Genomic DNA, 5,048 nt, shown 5'->3' on the forward strand with positions numbered 1-5,048 from the left:
ATCATGAGATAATGTCCATCTTTATCTATTATGCTGGTTTTTGCCTTAAAGTTTATTTTATTTGAGATTATCACTGTCACTCCTGTTTGCTTTTTATTGCAATTAGCTTGGTATATTTTTTCCCATCCTTTGACTCTTAATCTGTTTTTGTCTCTATGTGTGAGATGTGTGTTTTGCAGACAGCATATTGAAGGATCTTGTTTTCTTATCCATTCTGCCACCCTCCATCTCTTAGCAGGTACATTTAATCCATTTATGTTCAGTGTAATTATCGATAGGTATTGATTAATTGCTGTCATTGCATTTGTTATTTATTTATTTTTTTGTGGAGTTGCTGCTTCTTTGTTCTGTTTGTCTTTCTTTGTTGAATTCGTTATTTTTCTGTTCTTTCTTGTGGGTTTCCTCATAGTTTTAATGTTTTCATATTCTTCTTGGATTCTCATTCTCTTGGTGTGTTGTGAAGTGTTAATTTTCTTTGGGGTTGCCTTATAGTCCATGAATTTTTCTGTCCATTTAGTGCAGTCTATTTTTTCCTGTAATTGACCTGACATTCTCACTATCTGGATTTCTTTTCCTACGTGTTTACCTTCTTTTACATTGTACTTGTTTTGGTCAGAGCCTTACCTCCTAGAGTCTCTGAGTTTGTTCTTATAGTTTTGTTTTGTTAACAATTCTTCTTTCTGTTGACTTAATTCAGGAAGGTGCTGCCATGTATGTCAATCTCTGGATGTTGTCTGTTCTTGTTGGTTCTCAATCCACAGAACTCCCTTTAGGATGTTTTGTAGCACAGGGTTGGCTTTGGTAAAGTCCCATAGCTTCTGTTTATCCTGGAATGTTTTGATTGAACCATCATATTTGATTGATAGCTTTGCTGGATAAAGTATTCTTGGTTGGCAACTTTTTTTCTTTCAGGGTTTTATATATGTCTCCCCATTGCCTTCTTGCTTGCATGGTTCCAGCTGACAGATCTGAACTTTGTCTGACTTGCTTGCCTTTTTATGAGACCCTTCTGTTTTCTCTTGCTGCTTTCAGAAGCATCTCCTTATCTTTGAGTTTGGAGAGCTTGACTATGATGTCTTGTTGATTTTTTTTGAGGGGGGGCTGCCCTTCCTGGAGTTTTTTGAACTTCTTGTATGTTCATCTTTTTGCTTTTGAGGATATTAGAGGAATTTTCTTCCAGTAGTTCTTCGACTATTTCCTCTGTGGACTTGTGTGATTCTTCTTGTTCTGGAATGCCAATAATTCTTAAGTTATTCTTCTTCATGTTGTGCAACATGAATCTTAGACGTTCCTCCAAATTTTTTTTATCCTTTTTTTATGTTTGTTCTTCTATCTTAGTGGTATTGAGAGACTTGTCTTCCAGCTCACTTATTCGTCCTTCCATTTCATCTATTCTACTCCTCTGTGCTTTCAGTGTGTTTTCTATTTCGGATATTTTCTTATTGATCGTTTGGATCTCTTTCTGTAGGTTTTGGATTGTTAACAATGCTGAATCTATCTTGTTTTATTTCTCCTGTAATGCTTTCCTGACTTCTTCCTTATTTTCCTCAACTCCATTGTAAAGTGTTTTTAAACATTTTATAATCATTTTTCTGAATTCTTTCTCAGGCATTTTCAAGGCCTGCCCTCCTTCCAGAATGGATTCCAGGTCAACTTCTAGTTCATTTGTCTCAGGTATTTTACCTTTTTTTCTGGACATGTGCAGATATGGTCATCTGCTTTTGCTTCTTGGACATGTTTAACGTTTATCTGTGGCCCTAATACTTAATTGAGTATGTATTTTGGTAATTTTTTAATGTTTTCTGATTGCTACCAGGAAGATGTGATCTGGATATGGTCTTCCCTTTTCATTCTTCTTATTGCTTAACTCAGAGTAACTTTCACAGGTCTTGCCTGTTTTCCTGGTATATGGCAGCTGGTATTGGTTCTTGTCTGGGTTTTGGTGTTTTATAAAGTGTTAATGAAGTTTGGCTATTTTGCAGCAGTTGCTGACTCTTCTCGTGTAATGTAGGGAGACATAGAGTCCTCCAAAAGCAGAAGGGAGGCTATGTAACAGCCGAACCACACCAGTCGAGTGGAAAACAAAAACCAAATCAAAATAAAAAACAAAACAAAAATAAGAGAAAAATAGAAAAGAAAACAACAACAAAAAAAAGAAAAAAACAGATGAAAAAAATGCAGCACCAGCAAAAACCAGATTGAATATGGCAGTCTCTAGTAACAAAAAATGGGAGAGGAGGGGCAGAAGAAAGAGAGGAAAAAGAAAAAAAAAGGAAAAAAATCTGTATCTTAATGTAAGTATGACTTTAATGTCCTAACTCTTTCAGTCCCTTCTGCTCTACTCTCCTTGTTGTTAAGTGCTGTGGAGTCAGCTCTGACCCACATTGACCCCTTATAGGATTTCCAAGGAGCAGCCGGTGAGCTTGAACCACCGACCTTGCAGTTCAAACGGCTTTGCAATCTGGCGCATTAACCCACAGAGCTACCGTGGGACTCCTCTGCTACCCGTGGTAAAAAGCAACCCAAGAGGGAGCCAGTGGCTGCAGGCAGGTGGTATCTGTGTCTGATGATGTCAAAAATGCCTCTCTCTGTCTCTCTGTACCGTGGGTACCCTGAGTTGCCTGATATCCGCACTGATATCGCTTACTCTGTCAAGGATACCCCTTTGGGAAGTGCTATCAGCTCTTGCGGCTTTGCTAATTTATGCTTCCTCTCCTCTGGAAGCACCCGCTTTCTGAACAGGCTTGCTCCAGCTGACACACTCTAAGCTCTGCTGGGGGCGGAGGCAGTCGTCAGAGCGGGAGCCGAGTGCAGGTGGGTGAAAGCTCAAAATGCCTGCAATTCCTCAGCAAATGATCTTTTAAAAAAGCATGTACAAAATGTTGAAACATAGAGTCTTATGTTTGCTCAGAGGCTGTCTGTCTACTAGACAGGGGCCTCCTTTGTGCAATACCACCCCCCGTTTTATCCAGAGCCTATCCTACCTGTGTTGCCTGGTTAGGGAAGCGCCAAAAGTCTCATTGACTCTTGATCATATGCTACCTCTTAAATGGAAGGCAGACAATCAATTTGATATCCCATGCGAGTAAAATTTTGCTAAAGGTAATACAGAAACAGCTACAATCATGCATTGATAGAGAACCTTCAGAGGTTCAAACCAGTTTTAGAAGACTGCGGAACAAGGGATATCATTGCTGATGTCCAATGGATCTTGGCTGAAAGCAGATAATATCAGAAAGATGTTTACCTGTGCTTTATTGACTACTCAAATGATTTTGATTATGTGGATCATGACAAGCTATGGACAATATTGAAAAATATGAGTATTCCGGAACACTTAATTGTGCTGATGAGGAATCTGTACCTGGGCCAAGAAGCAGTTGTTCAAACAGAACATGGGAACACTGAATGGTTTACAATTAAGAAAGGTGTGCAACAAGGTTGTATTCTTTCATGATACTTATTCAACTTGTATGCTGAGCAAATAATACGAGAAGCTGGGTTTTATGAAGAAAAATGTGGCATCAGGATTGGAGGAAGACTCAGCAACCTGCGATATGCAGATGATACAATCTTGCTTGCTGAAAGTGAAGAGGACTTAAAACATTTACTGATGAAGATCAAAGAGCACAGTCTTCTATATGGATTACATCTCAATGTAAAGAAAACAAAATCCTCACCACTGGACCAATAAACAACATTCTTATCAATAGAGAAAATATTGAAGTTGTCAAGGACTTCATTCTTCTTGGATCAACTATCAACTCTCATGAAAGCAGCAGTCAGGATATCAAATGATGTCTTGCATTAGGCAAATGTGCTGCACATGACCTTTTTAAAGTGTTGAAGAGCAAAGATGTCAGCTTGAGGACTAAGGTGCGCCTGACCCAATCCATGGTATTTTCAATAACCACATATGCATGCGAAAGCTGGACAGTGAATAAGGAAGACCATAGAACAATTGATGCTTTTGAGTTATGGTGTTGGAAGAGAATATTGAAAGTTTCATGGGCTGCCAAAAGAACCAATAGATCCATTTTGGAAGAAAGACAGCCAGAGTGTTCCTTGGAGGCCAAGATGTCCAAACTTTGTCTTTCATACTTTGGACTTATTGTCAGGAGGAGCCATTCAATGGAGAAGTATATCATGTTTGTTTTGGTAAGGTGGCGGGGTCAGAGAAAAAGAGGAAGGCCACCAACGAGATGGATTGGCCAAGTGGCAGCATCGATGGACTCAAGCGTTTCAACAGTAGTGAGGTTGGCCCAGGATCGGGCAGTGTTTCATTCTGCTGTGCATAATGTTGCTATGGGTTGGTACCGACTCGATGGAAACTAAGAAGAACAACAACAACATCTATAAATATAGGCCAAGTTTCTCAAATTGTAGCAATTTACATCTGCTTCCTTTATCAAAAACGCTTTTTTTTTTTTTTTTTAAATCTTCCTTTAGTCAAGTTCTGATCATCAAGCCATCCAAGCTTGGTTGAATGAGTATTATCTACAAGTTTGGACATTCTTGTGCATCTCCCCTTACTTCATATCAGCTGGATGCTTCACTTTCAGCTCTAGCTCTCCATGGCTATGTGCTTGTCCATGGATTCAGGAGTCCGCAAGTGTCACCACACTTGTACCAACCAGATCTTCCTCTTCTCTCTCTTCTCTTCAGGTCAACAGGAATCTATGGAACATAGTCAAAGTCAGCCCACGTCTTCATTGCTGCCTTTCCCCCTCTTTCACTCACCAGCAGTTCAACGTGGTCACCAACAAGCTTACATGCTTGTGCATGTGTTCTCTTTGAGTTTTAGTCTTGGAGAGGAATTTATCCTGAAGAGACTTGATAGCTTGCCTTGATGGCTTCCTGATGAACAACTTGTTTGTTTATTTATTTATGAAACAATTCAATTTCAAGTGATATGTTATATATAAAATTGATGCCAGATCAGAGTTTACATTCTAGTAAGTCAACTCTATTTATTTTATTTTATTATATGTTGAGGAAGTATGATGAAAGGGCATGCTTAATATGAAAACTGCAAACAGAATATATAT

The sequence above is a fragment of the Chrysochloris asiatica genome, unplaced genomic scaffold (assembly GCF_000296735.1).
Source record: "Chrysochloris asiatica unplaced genomic scaffold, ChrAsi1.0 scaffold00201, whole genome shotgun sequence".
Classification (NCBI taxonomy): Eukaryota; Metazoa; Chordata; class Mammalia; order Afrosoricida; family Chrysochloridae; genus Chrysochloris; species Chrysochloris asiatica.